We start from the raw sequence: 22,446 nt of genomic DNA, 5'->3' as shown, positions 1-22,446 counted from the left end.
ACCATATGATGTCATGCTCAGCAATAAAAGCTGGAGGAAGGGGGGGACATTCGCTATTACGCTGTTTGACTTTCCAAATCACTGTTGCATGTCATGAAGGCCTGCTTTCCTGGGGATTGCTAAACACTTGCCTGACAATGAAAAGTCAGGCAAACAAAACTAAGGATTTTTCTTTTTTATTTTGCTTTGTTTGCACACACAGCTGTACTTCACTTATTAGCCTGTCTTTATTTAACCCACAAATTTTGACAGTTTTATCCTTTCAATTCTCTCCCCCCATCTCACTGGGAGGGAAGTGAGCGAGCAGTTGTATGGGGCTTAGCTGCCTACTGAGGTTAACCCACAACGCTTGGATGGAGACCTATCTTAATTTTAAATAGTGACTTGGCTCTTGAACACAGTGGTTTGATTCCAGTAATAGTTTTTAATGTGAATCAAAATTTCTGAAGACTTAATGGTTAGAGATACCATATTGACTAAATTTCTGCTCTTTGGTTTCAGCTCCCTAGTGTGACACAACCAGCATTACACTTCAGTTCTTTAATGGAGGTGAATTAGATCAGTCCTTATATAGAAAATAATACTTTCCAGCTGTCTGTAACTGTGTAATCCCATGGCTATAGTAAGATTATCTGTGTTACCGTCTTTTCTAACTGCAGTCAGACAGCCTGGGAAGAAGGGTAAGTTTGATGACCTCTGAAGGTTCCTTCATGTTCTATTTTTTGTCATTTGGTGAAACAAAACTTGAGGCAAATAATGTTCTTCCTCTAAAAGCATCACAATTACTGCATTCCCACTCTTGGTATGCTGCAAATCTGTAGTTTCTCTAGTCTTGGAAGAGTTTGGGAGCACTGCAGAACTTGGGTGAGACCCTGGGGACAGGGTACTTGTACAAAAAGCAGCGTTTGGTGAAGTGTTAGACAAGTTGAAAAGAGACCCTGTGGGACATATGACTGTATTGGGAAGAGTCATTTTAATAAGGAGTCCACTAGAACATCCCTCTTTATAAGTACTCATTCAGAAACAATCCAGGGAGATAATAAAGTACCATATCTGCAACTTGACAAGCTCTATCCAGACTTAACTTGCTCTTCCTTGAGCTGTTAACTTGATCATCTGGACAGAGATCCTGTTGTAGCATATACCAAAGATTTTTTCCATCTTCCACAGCAACACCAGCTGGAGTTTGGTGCTGAAATGGAGTTGTTATTTGGCAGGCAGGTGCACCTAGACCTAGGAACCGGGAAGTTCCCCATATCTGTTAAAGTAGATCTAATCACAGAGATTAGGTCTCACTTTGAAAATGGCTTTGCTACCTTAAGGACTTTCATAGGGAACAGGCCTGTGCATCCTTTTTCTGAGCCAATGTGACAGTCTTCAGCAGACAATTATTGATTTAGGTGTTTTTCAGTCTCTGAAATCACTTGTAATCTTGAACATCTGTCCCAAAAAGTTCAGTTCTTCTGTACTACTACATAGTGGTAGTAGCTTTAAAAGTAGAAAGCTTTTAGAGAGTTATCCAGTTAGAAACAGTAGAGCAATGTTAGGTTTTTGGTCAGAAATTAACATTACCATGAGAAAATTCTGACATAACTCAACTTAAGAAGCTGAAATCCAATGGTTAGAGAGGAAGAGTCATGCGTTTCTTATCGGCAGGGAATAATGTCTTATAATTTTCTCAGCTTCTTTGCTCATCTTATTTGCTTGTATAATGAGTATTTAAAGAAACAACTTGGAAAGAGTGGAGGCCCTTTAATGATTATTTGTTGTTTTGCATGAGAACACTTCCTCTGCATAATTATTTTAAAATTGCCTTTTCCTGGGTTACTTCATAAGACTGTCTGTGGTATGTCTTTGAGACTAAGTGCTATCTAGGAGAAGAGTAGGAGTCGACATGTCTTTTGTATGCCTATGATAAATGCCACTGTGCTTGTACTAGGTAGGTAGAACACAAATCTGCAAAAAGCAAGAGAATTGCTTGTAACAAACAGTAAAAGGTTTGTGATGTTTTGGAGAGAGGCGATATTTCTAGCTTTAGTGGTTTAGAAAATTATAAATTTGCTCTATGTCAAGCTTTTCCTTTTTTTGTTCTATTGCATCCACGTTCCTGGTCATAAGTATGTCAAAACATTGCAAGACTGTTGTGACATGGGGTGGCTAACAAGGACTTGGCAGTTAATGCAGCAGTTAGCATGGAAGGGGTTGCAGAAGGCACCCAACACTGAGACAGCTGGAGTGGGTGCAGTGATGCACCTGGAAGCGTGCTCTCCTGCCCTGGTTGGAGCAGCTGTGCCTGGCACATGGGAGGCTGGCCCAGACAGAGCTCCAGAGGAATGATGTGGCAGATATTGGGCTGCAGGGAGTCACTGGTACTTCTCCCTGAGCCTGGGGTGGAGCATGATGGTGGCCTTATCTGTTGGGTTCTGCTGTTGAGATGCTGGGCTTCTGGGTGAAGCAACGGCAGGAGATGAGCAGGCTGCATAACCATAGGGAACAGAAACAGGATATTGACAAGGTCTTTGCAGAGAGTAGAAGAGCACAAACCCCAACATTGCACAGAAGAAGGGACAGCTAGAAACTGTGCTTGAATAAGCAGTGGATAGAGACTCCCAAGATGGGGAGGAATGGAAGCTTGTGACTGCTGGCAACAGAAGGCAGGCTTGTTATCTGCCAGCAGATGTGCATTTATAGGTATAGTGTCATGGTAACAGATAAGGAAGAACAAGCTCTGTCAGGGGAGGTGTGGAGACAGATGAGCCTGAACTGTTGTCAGCACTGGGAGGAAGTGGTGGATGATAATGGCTGGAGGCTCCCTCCCTGGGGGGGTTGGAGGCACCCATCTGCAGTCTTGGCTCAATGTCTGGAGAGGTTTGTCACTTGCTAGGGACTCACATCCATGGTGTTGTGGAGAGTCGTCTGAGTGATATGGAGAAATACTGTGAAATGGGGACAATGGACATCGATTGTGATTGTATATGTCTGCTCAAGGAATGTGGGTATGGTGACTGGTCATGGGTGCGGTGTCTGGTCACATAGGCACACAGCTTTGAGGAGACAACTACAGTTTTGAGGAGACGCCTGCCCTTCTTCCTCTAACAAAGGGGAGACGGGGAGACGCCTGCCCTTCTTCCTCTAACAAAGGGGGTATTTAAAAGAGAATGAGAGAAGATGAGAGACATTCAAATGCTATCTAGAGGGAGGGAGTGCTAAGTCTCCTTGCTGGAGAAGATTGGATGGTCACAAGAACATGAATCACCTTTCCTTGCTGAAGAAGATCAGATGGTCACAAGAACATGAATCACCTACAAACCTGCAAGACCACCACATTCCAGGAAACAGACTGATAAGCTAATTAACATACGAAGCGGGGTTTAGGTAACGAATATGTATAGGCGCTAATTGAATATTCATTTGTTTCATTGTATAAATGTGGGATGGTTCGTTACTTCGGGCATGCACGCTTGTGGAGGAGCGATCCCCCGTGCATCTGCGCGCAATAAACATACCTACTTTATAACTTTCGAGTTATAGAGTCTAATTCCGCACGTCAGTTTGGCGAGCCAGGCAGGAGGATTTCTGCTCGGCCGAGGGACAAGCTGCGGAGCGGACGCTCCTAGGCGCGCCCCGGGAGATTTCCTCGGAGGAGCCTCCTCTTCTCAGCTGTTCCCCCGGGAGCAGAAGAGAAACCCCTGGATCCACGGATAAAACGGTATGTTTAGTAACGGGGCGGCTGGTGAGACGCACGGAGACGTCCGGCGCGCAGCGTAGTCCCCAGGAGGAAAGGTACCTTGGGAGGGGGTTTGCTGACCAAGGGGTGGCCGCTAGCGATCTTGAGGGCAGATCGAGCAAACCCGAGGTTACTGCCATTCCTAAAAGCCCGGAGGCCTCGTGACGGAAAGCGGGGGGCGGGACGGAATAAGGCGGAATCTCACAGGAACAAGAGGGACCTCACAGCAAAAGTAAAAGGGAAACTTTTGCGTAAGAAAAAGAAAAAGGGGGAAGCTAAAAACTTCCATTGGGTTGTCTTAAGAGTTGGGGAATATAACAACTGAAATAGCGCTCTGTGTCTTGTTTGTTCTATGTGTTGTCTTGTTACATGTTCAAAACTCGGAGTTATGAAATGTATGTTGAAAAATAATAATATTCTGGTAATTCGTGGCAAATAGCGGAAAACGTAACACTCTGCTTAAGACCAGGAAAAATGTGTTTTTTTGTTTGTTGTTTGTTTCTTTGGCAATTGTTCATTGAAATGCATACTTTGTGAACTGTCAGTGTTCCTAAAAGTTGTACATAAGTGCACGGTACCGTATAACATACTGCTTGTGTGACTGAGGGCTGCCCGGAGAGTGTGAATGGTGTGATTGAGATGCGCATTTTGATTTTCCGTGTATAGCTTAATTATTTTGACTGTGTAAGAAACTATGGACTAGGATATTGTTTATTAAGATTTATGTTAAGCATAATGTAAGAAACTATGGACTAGGATATTAAGATTTATGTTAAGCATAATGTAAAGACTAGGCGCCAGATATCCAGGATGCCTCTTGTGAAAAAATAAGATAACCGCCAGATGTCCAGGATGCTGCTTGTAAAAGAGAAGATAACAGCCAGACAGAAACAAGACAGACGACCCCATATAAAGATATATGAGTAAGGGGTTAACACCTCCACTACATCCAGGATGCTGCTTGTAAAAGAGAAGATAACCGCCAGACAGAAACAAGACAGAAGACCCCATATAAAGATATATGAGTAAGGGGTTAACACCTCCACTACTTCATAAACACGAAAGTAAAAAGTATAAAAAAGGACTGTTTAAACTGCTCAGGGCGGCAGTTGGCGGAGCGCAGACTCCCCTGCCGTCCAGCGCTGTCTTTGCTCATATTCTACTTGCTATAATTAATAAAATTTTAATTGGATTATGATTAATTGTGGTCTCAATTTATGACAATTTCTGGTGCCGTGACTCGGATAAGGAACAGTGGGCTTTGGTCCTCCGGGGAGGCGCCCCGCGACATTTCGCGGCCCCACGACCAACAGCTTACTCCAACCTTACCGACGAACCTAAATTCTAGAATAATGAGCAAAGGAGAAACCGGTAAAATCCCATAAAAATTCTGTGCACGGGAGTCCGGACGAAGACGCAGGACGCGTAAGTATATTGCGAATTTGTTCGCGGGTTTTGCCGTTCGGGCGGGATTGGGTTTCCTGGAATATAACGAGTGAGAGGTTCGATATACTGAACCAAGCGAGTGTGGACTCTTAAGTACTGCGTCTCCCATCTCCCGCGAGGGACTGGGCCAGGAACAAGGGGAGCGAGTGAGTGTATGTTTGTGGATATTCCAGAAGATGGGGGCGAAGGGCAGCAAGCCTTCGACTCCCATGGGAAGGGTACCCACTGTACCTAAGAATACCCCTCTGGCATATATCTTAGACAATTGGAAATATTTCCCTGGAACCCTAGGGAAAGATAAGCAGAAAATGATAGAATATTGTACTAAGATATGGGGAGGGAAGAAGATTTCTAAAAATGTCTTTTGGCCAGTCTATGGGTCAGAAGAAGATTGGGTAAGACAGCAATTAAACCTCTGGGTTAATAATAAAAAACCCCTTAACCCGGAGGAGAGTCAATATGCGGAGGTGTGGCTAGAAAGACCGGGAGCTAGACTTTACCCGCTGAATGAAATAAAAACTAAACAAAAGAAAAAGAAGGAAGAGTTAGACGAAACCCTTCTAACCCCCCCTCCTTACATTCCTCCTCCTGCTCCTGCAGAGGTCCCCAGAGCGCCCACTCCCCCACCAGAATCGGAACAAGAGTCTCCCCCTCTTCCTAGACGCGTAACTAGAAGTCAAAAAGGGGCAACTCAGATGTACCCCCTAAGGGAAATGCCCATGGGGGGACCTCAACCTGTGATCGGATATATTTCTGTGCCTCTAAATTCGGCTGACCTACGAGATTTTAAAAGGACCGAGATGGGAAACTTAATTGAGGACCCACTCGGAGTGGCAGAAAGATTAAATCAATTTTTGGGACCAAATCTTTATACTTGGGATGAGATGCAATCTATCCTTGGTCAATTATTTACTACTGAGGAAAGAGATATGATTAGACGAGCAGGAATGAGACTGTGGGATGCTCAGCATGCCCAAGGACCCCAAGCAGATATTAAATGGCCACTTCAAAAACCTAATTGGGATAACCAGGATCCGGCGCATAGAACTCATATGCAGGACCTGAGAACTATAGTAATTCAGGGGATTAGAGAAGCAGTACCCCGTGGCCAGAATATCAATAAAGCATTTAATGAAATGCAAAAGAAAAATGAGAGCCCCACTGAGTGGCTGGAACGACTGAGGAAAGCCCTTCAGCTGTACTCTGGGGTAAATCCAGACGACCCTTTAGGGCAAGCACTCCTCAAAACTCAGTTTGTGGCAAAATCATGGGAAGATATCAGAAAGAAGATTGAAAAGTTAGAAGACTGGCAGAATAGAGGGTTGGATGAATTATTGAGGGAAGCTCAGAAAGTTTACGTAAGGCGGGAAGAAGAGAGCAGCAAGCGACAAATAAAAATGATAGTAGCAGCAGTCAGAGAGGATCACAAAGGGCGAACTGGTGAACACAGATCCGCTGGAACAAAACAAGGGAATGTAATAGTAAAAAAGGAACAGAGATGTTGTTTCTACTGTGGAAAGAAGGGACATATAAAAAAGAATTGCAGAGAAAGGATCAGGGATGAGGAAATATTGAAAACGGAATAGGAAAGTCAGGGGCTTTATATTTTAGGGGACCGGAGTCATCATGAGCCCTTGATAAAATTAAAAATAGGACCCCATAAACAAGAGTTCACCTTTTTAGTAGACACTGGAGCTGAGAAATCAACTATTAAGCAAATACCTAAGGGATGTAAAGTTTCCCCTGAAAAAGTACAAGTAATTGGGGCAAAAGGAGAACCCTTTAAAGTAAGCAAAATCAAAAATGTGGTATTCGAAACTGAAAATAAATTTGGAATGGGTGAACTCTTGCTCGTCCCTGAAGCAGAATTTAATCTGTTAGGACGAGATTTAATTGTTGAATTGCAATTAGAAATTAAAGTAAAAAATCAAGAGCTAACAGTATCGGCTTATCCTTTGACAGTGGATGATCAAAAACAAATTAACCCTGATGTCTGGTACTCTCCGGACACAATTAGTAGACTGGAAATCCCACCGATTAAAATCCAAATTTCCAAACCCCACATACCTGTGAGGGTAAAGCAATATCCCATATCCCTAGAAGGACGGAGGGGATTAAAACCAGAAATTGATCGATTGTTAGCACACGGAATCTTAGAGCCTTGTATGTCACCCTTTAACACTCCCATTCTGCCTGTAAAGAAACCAAATGGGAAATATCGGCTCGTACATGATTTAAGGGAAATAAACAAAAGGACTATCACCCGGTTCCCTGTAGTAGCAAATCCATACACACTGCTAAGCAAGCTAGGACCCCATAAATCCTGGTATAGTGTGGCAGATTTAAAGGATGCCTTTTGGGCCTGTCCACTGGCAGAAGAATGCCGTGATTATTTTGCCTTTGAATGGGAAGACATAGAAACAGGCCGTAGACAGCAATTAAGGTGGACCGTGCTCCCCCAAGGGTTCACTGAGTCCCCTAATCTGTTTGGACAGGCCCTGGAAGAGCTCTTAAAAGAATACCAGGTACAAACGGGAAACGTGCTGTTACAGTATGTAGATGATCTGCTTATAGCAGGAAATAATAAGGAGGATGTAAGAAAAGAAAGCATTCGACTCCTAAATTTTCTTGCACAAAAGGGCCTACGGGTATCACAAGAAAAGTTACAATTTGTGGAGGAAAAAGTGAAATATTTGGGGCATTATTTGTTTAACGGCAAGAAGATATTAGATCCAGAGCGCATTAAAGGAATTCTGGAATTACCTATGCCTGTCACTAAGAGGCAAATTCGGCAGGCATTAGGGCTATTTGGGTATTGTAGGCAATGGATAGAGAACTACAGCTTTAAAGTTAAATTCTTATATGAACAACTGTCTAAAGACAAAATACCCAAGTGGACCCCTCAGGATCAAGAGCAGTTTGCCAGTCTCAAAAGGGAGCTAAGTCAAGCACCGGTTTTAAGCCTCCCAGATTTAAAGCGGCCATTCCATTTATTCGTTAACATACATGAAGGAACGGCATTCGGAGTATTAACTCAGGAATGGGCAGGACAAAAGAAACCGGTGGCATACTTATCAAAGCTGTTAGACCCTGTGAGCAGGGGTTGGCCGAGTTGTTTACAAATTATTGTTGCTGCTGCCTTATTACTTGAAGAAACGAATCATATTACCTTTAATGGAGAAGTTGTCCTATATGCACCTCATAATATAAGGGGGGTGCTTCAACAAAAAGCAGAAAAATGGCTTACAGATAGCCGACTGCTAAAGTATGAGGGAATACTCATAGAATCTCCAAAACTATCCCTAAGGACTATCAAAGCGGTTAACCCTGCAGAATTTTTATACCCAGGGGAAAGTACTGAGTTAGTACATAATTGTCTTCAAACAATTGAACAACAGACACGCATTAGACCAGACTTAGAAGAAGAAGAACTACAATGTGGAGAAGTACTATTTATAGATGGGTCATCACGAATAGTGGAAGGTAAACGATTGTCTGGATATGCCATCATTAAGTCAGAGAAAGGAGAATTTAAGACAATAGAATCAGGCCCCCTAAGTGCCAGCTGGTCGGCTCAAGCCTGTGAGCTGTATGCATTGTGGAAAGCATTAGAGTCACTGAAGGGAAAGGATGGAACTATATATACAGACTCACGCTATGCGTACGGAGTAGTACACACTTTTGGGAAAATATGGGAGGAAAGAGGATTCGTTAACTCACAGGGAAAAGAACTGATACACCCAGAATTAATTCGGCGAGTTCTGGGGGCATTAAAAATGCCAAATAAAATAGCAGTTGTACATATAAAGGGACACCAGCGAGGTACAAGTTACCAAGTTAGGGGAAATAATGCAGCTGATACAGAAGCAAAACGAGTGGCAGGCAATTATAGTACGATTTTAACTATACAACAAATACCTGTTAGTAAAAATTTGAGGTTTGAGTCTGCAGAAAAGGAAAAACTAGAACAAATGGGAGCTAAGGAACAGGATGGTAAGTACATATTGCCAGATGGGAGAGAAGTTTTACCAAAGGGCATAGCACTCGAAATATTTTCAAAAATACACAGTAAAACACACTGGGGAACCCAGGCGTTAGTTGATCATTTTAATCAACTGTTTGCCTGTATAGGTGTATATAATGTAGCAAAAGCAGTTACAGCAGCCTGTGAGACCTGTCAAAAAGTAAACCGAAACAACATGAGGCAAAAACCTCTTGGAGGACGTTCCCCAGCATACAGACCCTTTTCACACATGCAGGTGGATTTTACTGAATTACCTAGAGTAGGGCGTTACAAATATCTCTTAGTACTGGTAGATCATTTAACACATTATGTTGAGGCTTTTTCTACCTCCAGGACAACAGCTAACCAAGTTACTAAAGTGCTACTTGAACACATTATACCTCGATATGGAGTACCTGAAGTAATCGACTCAGACAGAGGAACACACTTTGTGTCAAAAATTGTTAGAGATCTAACAGAAAGCTTGGGTATTAAGTGGGAATACCATACGCCATGGCATCCACAAAGTTCGGGAAAAGTTGAAAGGATGAATGGGGAAATAAAAACTATTTTAACTAAATTAATGATAGAAACCAAATTATCGTGGATTAAGTGCCTACCCATGGCACTATTAATTCTCAGAACTAGACCCCGAGCGGATGTGGGAATATCAGCATTCGAAATGGTGTATGGAATGCCCTATAGAATTGAAAGCCCACAAACAAATATTTTAATTCGAGACCGTACGATTAATGAATATGTTTTACAATTAGCAGAACATCGTAACAAGCTTTGGGAACGCGGACTGATTGTGCAACGACCCCCGTTGGACTTAAAAATTCACAATGTTAAACCTGGGGATTGGATATTGGTTAAAGTGTGGAAGGAAGAAACCCTAAAACCTAATTGGGAGGGACCTTACCTTGTTCTGCTCACCACAGAGACAGCCATCCGAACTGCAGAGCGCGGATGGACACATGCCAGTCGCGTTAAGGGACCAGTAAATCCTCCACAGTGGAAGATTGTCAGCTCACCTGGAGACACCAAGCTTGTGTTAAAACGATAAGTAATGATACAAACTGGTTTTTTTTTTTGGTTTTTTTTTCCCAGTATTTAGCAGATCTACCTTTTGGAATATAGTGCGTTTTAGGATTGATTTTTGCGTTAATAATATATTTGATTGTATATTATCTGTGGAAAATAGTTAAGTGTGGAAAAGGGGTATGTTAAATTTATGCCTGCTCAGTTTGTAACATTAACAAAGAATTTTGTTATTTGAAAGCCACCTCAACTTCTGCCACCTATACCTCTGACGTGAGGGTCAGGTGTGAGAAACCTGACTGTGAGTGTTATCCATTTACAAGTTTTAAGTGCAAAAAGTGTCAGAAAAATGGTGAATACACTGTAAGAGGGAAACTCCTCCTCGAGGAGTTTGTAACTCTTGCCATAAAAGCGAGAGGCACCTAACTGATTGGGCCCTAAAACTATTTGGAAACAAATTTCCGGATTGGACTCCTGAACAGTGGTTCTATTTTGCATTCGGGATAAACCCTGAATATTATTGCTATCACCCTCAGGAAAGAGTACCATTTGTAATTGATATTGTCACAGTCCAATGTAGACGGGAAGTAAAAGCTGTAGGGTACAATGAACATATGGTAAAGGCCAAAGCTTGGCCTGCTTATGCTCACCGTTTAACCAAGTGCGAAAGGCATATTCCCACCAGGGACTCCTGCTGCCGAGAAGATGGCAAACCCCGTGGCTGGCTGCAACCCAGTCGACGGGCGAGGCAGAGGAGAACCTACCAGAGGAAAAAGCCTACAACTTGGAATGCGCAAGCGACCCTGGCTGAATTCCCCCGGGACTGGTAAGAGCCTAAAATTTAATAAAAAACAAACCCCTCTCACAGTACCCTTTTTCTTGTGCACCTTTAGCACATTAGTCTTACCCACAATGGCAGGAAATCCACACGAACCTATGGTATGGAAAATATATAACTTACAGGAGACACATGCAATTCAAAATATTACAACTCCAAAGACAGTAAAATTCACTGTACCATTAACTGCAATGATTATTGGAGGACGTAAAGATAGGGCAGATCCATGTAGAGCATATTATGTATGTCCTGCATCAAACCCTGGTAAAAGCTATTGTAATCAACCAGGTCAATACTTTTGTGGCTATTGGGGTTGTGAAACCTGGGCTTCTGATTGGACAAGTCCTGGAGACAGATATCTGAAATTTGAATGGGAGCCTAAAGGGTGTAAGCGGCCAAACATTGGGAAGGATGGACATGTTTATGGACATTGTAATTCACCAGGATACTGCAGAAACATTAGTATCAAAATAATGAATCCTACAGAAGACTCATGGTTAGGTGGAAAAATCTGGGGAATTAGGTTTTGGGACACAGGGCCAGATAAGGGGAGTATGTTTAAAATAATAAAAGAAAGACTTCCTCATGATCCTTTGCCAATAGGACCAAACCTGGTCCTGAATCCACCCACTTTCTCTGAAGAAAAGGTTGCCCCCGCAAGCGTCGCAACCACTTCTCCAAACTCTCTTACAGAAACAACAAACACTGTGACTGAATTCTCCTTATCCAGGGATCTAAAGTTGTCAGAATCCAGAGACCCCTTATGGAATCTAATGCAAGCCTCTTATCGTGCCCTTAATGAAAGCAAACCAAAGTTAACTGAGGAATGCTGGCTATGTTATAATGTTAGACCACCATATTTTGAGGCAATTGGAAAACCAGGTAGGATTCAATGGTCTAATGGTTCAAACCCACGAGAATGCCCATGGGATGACCAGAGGAACCATACGCAAGGAATTACTATTCAATTAGTAACAGGTCAAGGAAAATGTATAGGTACAGTACCCGAAAAGTATCAGCCTCTGTGTAACCGAACAGTCACTAACACCAATATAGAGAAACACAAGAATCAAAATGACAAATGGGCTATCCCGACACCAGGAGCTAAATGGGTTTGTTCAGACACTGGAGTAACGCCTTGCCTATCCCTAAACGTGTTTAACCAATCTCAGTTTTGCATACAGGTGATTATTGTTCCCCGTCTGATCTATCACACCTCTGAGGAGGTGTTACGCCACTTTGAAGGAGACCTGAACAGACAAAAACGAGAGCCAATTACAGTGGTAACCCTAGCTACACTGCTGATAGCGGGCGGAGTTGGAGCAGGTACAGGCATAGCCTCCCTAGTAAAAGGTCAGGAATTACAAAGTTTGCAGATGGCTGTAGATGAGGATTTAGCAAAAATAGAACAATCTATCCAAAATTTAGCCACTTCAGTAAAGTCTTTATCAGAAGTAGTGCTGCAAAATAGAAGAGGATTAGATCTATTGTTTTTAAAGGAAGGAGGGTTATGTGTAGCTCTCAATGAAGAATGTTGTTCTTTTGCTGACCATACGGGAGTAGTCCAGGACACCATGTCTGAACTCCGGAAAAGGTTAGATCAACGTAAGAAAGATCGTGAGGTGGGCAGGTCATGATATGAAAACTGGTTTAATGTTTCACCTTGGCTAACTACTTTGTTGTCTGCTTTAGCAGGACCGCTTATTATATTGATTCTGGGACTTATATTTGGGCCTTGTATATTACGCTATATTTTACACTTTATTAGAGAACGATTTGACATAGCTAAATTACTTATTTTAACTATGAGGTCTAGGGCAAAATATAAGAGTGTATCTATTAATGAGGATGAAGATTGTTGCGAATGCGTTATGCCACGTGAAAATTGTGCCTATTGTAATTGTGAGGTATTACCTTGTGAGTGTTATGATAAATGTTGGGATTGTGGAAAAAGGTTTATTTGCAGTGCCGAGAATGAAAGTAGCATCTAATAAACAATAATAGGATAAAAAGAAAAAGGGGGGATTGTAAGAAACTATGGACTAGGATATTGTTTATTAAGATTTATGTTAAGCATAATGTAAGAAACTATGGACTAGGATATTAAGATTTATGTTAAGCATAATGTAAAGACTAGGCGCCAGATATCCAGGATGCCTCTTGTGAAAAAATAAGATAACCGCCAGATGTCCAGGATGCTGCTTGTAAAAGAGAAGATAACAGCCAGACAGAAACAAGACAGACGACCCCATATAAAGATATATGAGTAAGGGGTTAACACCTCCACTACATCCAGGATGCTGCTTGTAAAAGAGAAGATAACCGCCAGACAGAAACAAGACAGAAGACCCCATATAAAGATATATGAGTAAGGGGTTAACACCTCCACTACTTCATAAACACGAAAGTAAAAAGTATAAAAAAGGACTGTTTAAACTGCTCAGGGCGGCAGTTGGCGGAGCGCAGACTCCCCTGCCGTCCAGCGCTGTCTTTGCTCATATTCTACTTGCTATAATTAATAAAATTTTAATTGGATTATGATCAATTGTGGTCTCAATTTATGACAGACTGAGTGTGAGTGCAAGAGTACTTGAGACGCGCGTTTGAGTGCAAAACAAGTAAGGAGCTCTATCCGTGTTTCCGACCTTGGGTGGCTAAGGCGGCCGGAGAAAAAGTAATTAAAATTGCAAAATGGGAAATGGAAGGAGTAAACCCTGTGAAAAATCGCCCTTGGGTTGTATATTAAAACATTGGAGTGATATTGTAGGACATGGTGGTACCGAAAATAGAAGGAAATTGATTAAATATTGTAATCAGTGGTGGCCTTTGTATTGTATAAATTGGGGAGTGATGCGAAATGGCCTCAGGAAGGAGGAACGTTAGATTATAACACTCTCCTGCAATTAATGTTGTTTCTGAGGAGAGAGGGAAAATGGGACGAAGTATCGTATACAGACATGTTCTTCGTCCTCCAGGACAAACCCGAGTGGCAAAAGGACTGTGGATTAGTACCCCCTCGGGATCCTATGGTACTAGCACTAGAAAGAGTGCGGGATTAACATCACCTGATCTTTGATTGTGGCTCTAGAAAACGATAGGAAAAACCTTGGGACCTGGACTGGAGGGATGTTCTTGTTGAAATTTTTGTGTTTAAAAGCTCAGGTTGCGGTTCCTTCTGTGGAGCAACCAGAATGAAACACATTGTAAGATAAAAACTTGTACTAATGTATGTAAAACCTGAGGGGGGTGGAGAATCAAAGACCTTGTGAAAGTGTTAAAGTATTGGGGTGAGTTTGTACAAACCCCCGTACCCCCTCGAAGGTACGACTGAGTCATGCTGGATGCACGGCAGGGTGTTTGCTGTTTGCCTGCGAAGGCTGATATGTAATAACACAGACTTAAAGCAACAAGTAGCAGATTTGCATTCAGGGTAAGAAAGAGTTAAAACAGAAATGCTGCTGCAGGGGCAGGCCTGTGTAACCTGCAGAGCAGGAACAGCATCTCCTGCCCGAATCCTCCTGATGGTGGGGAGGAGGGGGTTGCTATTCCTGACAATTGAGCAGAAGGACCTGACAATGTCACCCCAATTGCTGCAGCATTTGCAGTACAACAGGACCGGTAACGGCCCCTTTAGGGCAGGGAATGGGTATGAGGTGGAATTTTAGTGAATACAAAACCAACTTATTTGTTGAACTTCAGTAAAAAAAAAAATAATAATTGTTACAGTTGTGGGAGCTGCTGGCCACCAGGAAAACATCCTGAAACCTTTAAAGTAACAAACTAAGAAAACAAATAAGAATGCCAAATTCACCAAAATCTTTGTTGGGATGAGATTTATTAGAACATCTAGACGTTTAAAAAGGGGGAAGTTACTCTGGAGGTAAATGATCATCAATACATACAGGTTATGAGCCTATCTTTGGCCAGTACTCCTATAAAAAGGGAAATTGATACCAGAATTATTGATCAGGTATATCCCAGAGTATGGGCAATTGACATACCGGGACGTGCCAAGAATGCATCACCTGTTATAGTAAAATTAAAGGAAGGACAGAGTGCGATAAGAATTAAACAATACCCACTGAAAAGGGAAGATAGGGAAGGAATTCTTCCAAATATAGAGCGATTCATAGAATTAAAACTACTAAAAGAATGTGAGTCAGAATTTAACACACCTATCCTCCCAGTTAAAAAACCTGATGGGTCTTATAGGATAGTTCAAGATTTAAGGGCCATTAACAAAATAACAGAGGATCTGTATCCTGTAGTAGCTAACCCCTATACCTTACTAACCACCCTGACACCTGACCTAGCTTGGTTCACAGTTTTAGACTTAAAAGATGCCTTCTTTTGCCTCCCTCTCCATGAAGCCAGCCAAAGAATTTTTGCTTTTGAATGGGAAAATCCCAGAAGCGGTCGAAAGACCCAGCTCACATGGACGGTGTTGCCACAGGGGTTTAAAAATAGCCCCACAATTTTTGGAAACCAATTAGCAAAGGATTTGGAGTTATGGGAACCACCACCAGGAGAAGGGAAAGTGTTACAATATGTAGACGATCTTCTTATTGCAACCAGAACTGAAGAATCTTGTATTATTTGGACTGTGAGCCTGCTGAACTTTCTGGGACTACAAGGATATCGGGTTTCTAAGAAGAAGGCACAGGTGGTGTTACAACAAGTCACATACCTAGGGTACGAGATCAGTGCCGGACAACGGGTCCTAGGGAAGGCCCGAAAAGAAGCCATATGCCAAGCCCCCCGACCACGAACTGTAAAGGAACTGCAGACATTTCTGGGAATGACAGGATGGTGCAGGCTTTGGATATGTAATTATGGCTTGCTTGTTAAACCATTATATTCCCTGATAGCAGCTAATCAGAAGGATCTTCAGTGGGATGCTGAATCAGACAGAGCTTTCCATGAACTGAAGAAAGCCTTGATGTCGGCACCAGCACTAGAACTTCCTGATGTGAGTAAGCCATTTTTCCTATTTTCCCATGAGAAACAGGGAATGGCATTAGGAATACTGGCACAAGATTTGGGACCATACAGACGGGCAGTGGCATACTTCTCTAAACAGCTGGATGCCACTGCAAAAGGGTGGCCTGGTTGCCTGAGAGCAGTAGCAGCTGTCATCCTAAACATCCAGGAGGCCCGGAAGTTTACCTTGGGCCAGAAAATGACTGTCTTAGTATCCCACACAGTGTCTGCAGTCCTTGAAACAAAAGGGGGGCATTGGCTCTCCCCACAGAGATTCCTAAAATACCAGGCCATAATGGTGGAACAAGATGATGTTGAGATCGTGACTACAAACATCGTCAATCCGGCCTCATTTCTTAATGGGAATGTTGGCGAATCAGTCGATCATGACTGTCTAGAAACAATCGAAGCCACTTATTCTAGTAGGACAGATCTCAAGGATGGGAGCAGCTATATGCTGAATGGAAAGCGACATTCCGGATATGCTGTTACAACCTCTGAAGAAGTGATAGAATCGGGACCGCTACCAGCTGACACTTCGGCACAGAAGGCTGAAATCATAACCCTTACTCGAGCTCTGGAGAGAGCTCAGGGAAAACCTATAAAGATTTGGACTGATTCTAAATATGCCTTTGGAGTGGTACATGCTCATGGAGCAATATGGAAAGAAAGGGGACTGTTAAACTCCCAAGGAAAAATCATCAAACATGCGGAAGAAATTTTGAAACTCCTAAATGCGGTCCAGCTTCCTGAAAGGGTGGCAATTATGCACATCAAGGCACACCAGAAAGTGAGCACAGAATTAGAAAGAGGAAATGAACTGGCGGACAGGGAAGCAAAACAGGCAGCCAGAAAAGCAATCAAGGTAGAGGGTGCGCTAATACCCGATGGACAAATATCTCTAGAAGGTAAACCAGACTATACTAAAGAAGATCGCAAACTGATTTCTGACCTAGAGGGATCATATAATGAGGAAGGGTGGGCTGTAATCTCACATGGGAGAATAGTGATTCCTTCCTACATGGTATGGTCAGTAGTTCGGGAAGAACATAGAAAAAGGCACTGGGGGGCAGAAGCTCTATATAAGGATCTCACTAAAAACATAATAGCACGAAATTTGTATACTACTATTAGACAAGTAACCCAACAATGTGATCTTTGTCTCCAGACTAATCCTAAGATTACCAAGGGGCCAAAGTTGGGAAAAATTGGGAAAGGAAATGTTCCAGGGCAACATTGGCAGATTGATTTCTCGGAACTTCCTAAAAAAGGGGGGTATCGATATTTATTGGTACTAACAGATACCTTTTCAGGTTGGCCAGAAGCCTTCCTGTGCAGAACTGCTAAAGCCCGGGAAGTGACCAAAATACTGCTCCAAGAGATAATACCTGGGTTTGGAGTCCCAGCGGTAATGTCCTCGAATAGAGGACCACATTTTGTGTCCAGAATAGTGCAACAGATCAGCCACCATCTAGGAATAGATTGGCAATTACATACCCCATACCGACCACAATCAAGTGGCCAGGTGGAAAAGATGAATCATCTAATCAAACAACAGATTGTCAAGTTAGGTCAAGAAACAAATCTAACTTGGCCCCAATCTTTGCCATTAGCTCTTACACGAATTCGAACTAGACCAAGAGCAAAAGAGGGGCTTAGCCCATTTGAAATTTTATATGGACGACCCTATGGGGTACAAAAGGGGACGTCTTCACAGATTGGTGAAGAAACAATGACTTCCTATATGGTGGCACTAAACAAAAAATTAATAAGAATTGAGAAGCATGTGATGGGAACACGCAGTAGGGGTCTGGATGGACCTGTTTACGATATACGACCAGGGGACTATGTATATGTTAAGTGTTTTCACAGTGGACCGGACCTTTTCAAGTCCTACTCACCACCTACACTGCAATCAAGGTTGAGGGACAGAATTCTTGGATTCACCATACCCGGATCAAGAAAGCCCCTGCAACTTCATGGAAAGTAACCCCAGATAAAAAAGAACTGAAACTTAAATTTACTCGGACAAATGGGAACAATGTGGGTGGCAAGTAAGTGAACCTGAGCGGTTGTGGATCCACCATATGGGAAGGGCACCACAACAAACAATATAGAACAATAGAGTCTGGGACTGAGCCAGTGGCCAGTCTTGCCCAATTTGTTATCGGTAAGCCCCAACTCAAACAAAGATATTTTTGATCAAAACAGATTTTATATGTATATATGAGGAACGTTTAGATTCTTAAAATGATCAATAGTGGGTTTAAACCATTTGTGTTTTTTTGTACCCTCTCTCTTGCCTACAACCAAGAGCCTGATAACTGGCCTTGGAATCATGCCCAGAAAAAACACACTGGAATAATGGGAAAGGTGGACTCAAAGACGAAACTAGCTATGGTGTTTTTTTTTTCTGAAAATGAGGTGTACCAAAGGAATCAATGGGATCGGGAGGATGTACACAAAGTCGACCGATTATGGGGAAAATTAGGAGATAGGATAAAAGTAGGGTGTCAAACGTATAATGAAAAAGATAACACCAAGATTTCAGGAGACACCCTGATTAATGTCAGAAAGGTAGATAAGGAATTTACCCTTCTAAATACAACCATGTGCTTTAATTCACGGGAATGTTGGCACAATTTTACCTTAACCGAGCCCATCTTTATAATATGCCTAGGAAAATATCCTTTTGAACATAGAACATGGGCCAGAAAGATAGGCGACAAGTGGCAAAGAGTAGATTTAGAATCTTGTATTATGCGAGAACAGCAGGGCTTCCTCTGTGAAAGCAATACTATAATGGCTCAGGATACTTGTTTAGATACAGATCAGAAAATATGTCATTTCGAGGCCCGACCAAATGCAAACTTGAAAACAGTAATTATATATGCAGGGAAGGGATGTGCGTGTTTGAGAACTAAGTGTAACACAATAACCGTAGATGGGGAGGTAAAGGAGACTGCACAATATTCAAATTATTGTATTTGTAATTTCACTACTGTCACAGGATGCGATTTTAGTCACATAGCCCCAGTAGTGTCTCATCAATTCTTAAAATCCAACTTTACCCTATCACAGATGATAATTCCTACCCCCATAGGACTAAATATAAGTAGTATAAAAGAACTATTAAAACATGCAGATTTACAACGTATACTGGAAGAAACCAAAGAAAAGGGACATGAAACTCTTCTTATGATCCATCATGATGTAGAGGGGAACAAGAAAGTTTTAAAAAAAGGTAGAACAGGATGGAAACCATAATTGGTGGGATACTCTCTTTGGCTGGTCACCTTCTGCAACAGGAATTCTTAACACTATGGTACACCCCATTGTGATCTTATTGATGAGTTTAGGAATTTCCTTAATACTAACCATTATGTTATATTTGTGGGTTTGGAGAATGTTTAAAAGGGTAACACTTATGTATGATGCTTTATATCATTCGGGAAGACTGCTTAAGTAAAAGAATTTACTTAGTTTGATAGAAAAGGGGGGATTGATATGGAGAAATAGTGTGAAATGGGGACAATGGACATCGATTGTGATTGTATATGTCTGCTCAAGGAATGTGGGTATGGTGACTAGTCATGGGTGCGGTGTCTGGTCACATAGGCACACAGCCTTGAGGAGACAACTACAGTTTTGAGGAGACGCCTGCCCCTCTTCCCTCTTCCTCTAACAAAGGGGAGACGGGAGACGCCTGCCCTTCTTTCTCTAACAAAGGGGCTATTTAAAAGAGAATGAGAGAAGATGAGAGAACATAGGAAGCGGGGTTTAGGTAACGAATATGTATAGGCGCTAATTGAATATTCATTTGTTTCATTGTATAAATGTGGGATGGTTTGTCACTTCGGGCATGCACGCTTGTGGAGGAGCGATCCCCCGTGCATCTGCGCGCAATAAACATACCATCTTTATAACTTTCGAGTTATAGAGTCTAATTCCGCACGTCATGAGGCTCATTTGGACCTCTGGCCAGTATCTTGTTGCCCAACCACATGGGCACCCATGACATTGTGAGGGGTGACCCTGAGTTAATCAAGAGTGCCTTATAGAGGATAAAGGGCATGGGGGCCCAAGTAATGCTCTCCTAAATCCTTCCAGTGAAAGCAAAGGGCTTGTGCAGGAGCACAGACACCCTGAAGGTGCAGCTGGTGTCACTTTGGTTTTGGCCTTTATGACCTCTTTGACCTTCTCTGAGAAATGAGCATTGCTGAGCAGGAATGACAAAGTGGAGCAAGAGTATCTTTGCCAACAGGTGTGCTAAGCTAGTGAGGAGGGCTTTAAAGTGGTTTCACTGGGGGGTAGTGACCAAGCCTTCTGAGCAAGCTCCCAAATTCATCTTGCTGGTCTCCTTTGTGGCACAGCAAATACTCCTTTTCAAGGGGAAGTGTTGTAAACTGTTTCACTGCAAATTTATTTTTTTTCCTCCCACCATTTCACCAGTGGGAGTCAAAATTTCAGGCCGTGTAGAGAATATACATTCTGATGGCAGAAAAAAGTGATATATAAGAGTCTGGCCCCTGTCACAGTCATAGACGCAGGTAGTACAGCTGTATGTCCAGCACTGCCTTCTAGGTGTACTCATAGCTCCCTGCAGGCTCGTAGCTCATCTGATCTGAGGTGCGTGTGAGAGAATGGCTGCGGCTTGAGTTTCCGTCATGTGAGTACAGAAGCACGAGTTTATATACACTTTCAGAAGCTGCACGTTTTAAACAGATTGGTTCTTGAAGCTAAGCATTGCATACTAGGCAATCCCTGATTGGTGGTTAACTACCAGCAATTAACAGCAAGGTGTTACCTTTCCTTGGCGCCATCCGTCTCCCACTCCCCTGTGCTCTGCAAACACGCCTCATCATGTTAATTGTTGTCTAGACAAGCTCGAGCACATTCCCCTCAGCTAACTGATTGCCACGCATGGTCCTAGTTTCCAGCCTGCTCCTGCAAGTAATTCAAAGTAGCCTGCTGTTTTCCACAGGCACTCAGACCTGTGCAAGAAATGGGCCATAGTCCAGGAGAACTGTTCAGACAGAAACATCCTGCTCCCAGTTGCTGTGTGTCCCTAGAGGGCTCTCAGTTCCTCCTCCGTCGTGGATACAGCTGCTGAGGAACAGGCACTAGGAAACGTGGTGGCCTCAAGGCTGAGCATCTCTGTTTACAGAGTATCTGCTTGAGGCAAGGACACACTTTTTGCAGAATCCCCCTGGAGTAGTGGCAGTTCTTGTTTTGTGGGGAAAAAAGGTCTTTGTTTCTGGTAGAATCCTGAAGGTCCTTTCAGAGGAGGGGCATGATCATCAAGATACTCAATGCTTAATGCTTTCATTGCAAGGCACATCACTGTTGATCATCAACTTTTCCTCCATGCACCTTTGTGTTCACTTTTGGTCTTTTTAAACAATTTAGAAAACCAAAACCAAAGCAAAACTCAAAAAACCCTGTATGGTTTAAACACAGTGATAAATAAGAATTAATCACATTTTATATGCTTTACCATTTTTAACTAAGCTCTGTGGGAGGAAGTCTCTCCTTTAACAGGCAAAAATTATTTTTGTGTCAAGGAAGCATACTAGAATGCTGAAGTCTTGATTTTGGAAAGGCAGATGTCCAGTACACTGATATTAATTATCAGTTATTAGGAAAAGGATATACAATTTGGATGTTGTCTTGGTTTCCTTGAGTCAGGGAAGAGGGAAATATAGTTTCTTCTACCATATCAGCCTTGGTTTTCCTTGCTTTTTTTTTTTTTTAACTAAAAATACTAAAATTTTCCTTTTTTGCTTTTTTTTACTGGTAATGCAATTCATGTTTTTATAAGGACTGTGGCAGGCAACACATTAATCTGCAGCTTCTTCTTTTACTTAGAAATTAATTTCTATATAAGTGCGTGCTGCAATACAGCTGTGCTTGGCAAAATACATGCCATGAGGTACGTGGCTGTGCCAGGCCTCTACACTGCTGCACTTAGCATTCTTCCTGTTTGTTTAAATGTAACTAGCAAACTGTGTGCCAGCTTTTGCATGAATAAAAATGTGGAGTTTTCAATTGATGATGATGTATTTCAACCAGAAATATACCTTATTAATAAGGTATACTTATTCTACTATTATTAGACTAAATTTCTTGTCCAGGCTGTTCTGCCTGACAGACCAGCTCATGCAAACAAGGACATATAATATCTAAGTATATTTGTTAAAGTACTAAGGAGTTTGTGTTTGAACACTTCAAATGGGGACAATAGTTGGTGAAGTATTTAGTAGCTGGAGAAATTAAATGCTTCAGTTTTAATGCCTGATGTGTTTTGAGATACTAGTGCTTAGCATAGGAAGCTGAGATCAAAACTGGTCTTTTTGTGCTCTGTCTCAAAGCAAATTTGCAAGTGGTTTTGTGGGGCAAAAAGATGGAGTG

At 42.3% G+C, this 22,446-nt stretch overlaps 1 long non-coding RNA gene and 1 pseudogene across 1 annotated transcript; one reads left to right on the top strand and one right to left on the bottom strand.

Annotated features, from left to right (window-relative positions):
- LOC121080438 overlaps nt 1-22,446 on the top strand; it is a 34,868-nt pseudogene that overhangs the window by 4,467 nt on the left and 7,955 nt on the right.
- Nucleotides 4,800-11,738, bottom strand: LOC121080477. The gene is made up of 3 exons (XR_005825378.1): nt 11,635-11,738; nt 10,907-10,911; nt 4,800-4,811 (listed from the first exon to the last, which is right to left on the bottom strand). It is a non-coding gene; the product is annotated as an uncharacterized LOC121080477 (long non-coding RNA).

The sequence above is a fragment of the Falco naumanni genome, chromosome W (genome assembly GCF_017639655.2).
Source record: "Falco naumanni isolate bFalNau1 chromosome W, bFalNau1.pat, whole genome shotgun sequence".
In the NCBI taxonomy this organism is placed as follows: domain Eukaryota; kingdom Metazoa; phylum Chordata; class Aves; order Falconiformes; family Falconidae; genus Falco; species Falco naumanni.
The sequence above is the reverse complement of the archived record's forward strand: the minus strand, read 5'-3'. Positions and strand labels throughout refer to the sequence as shown.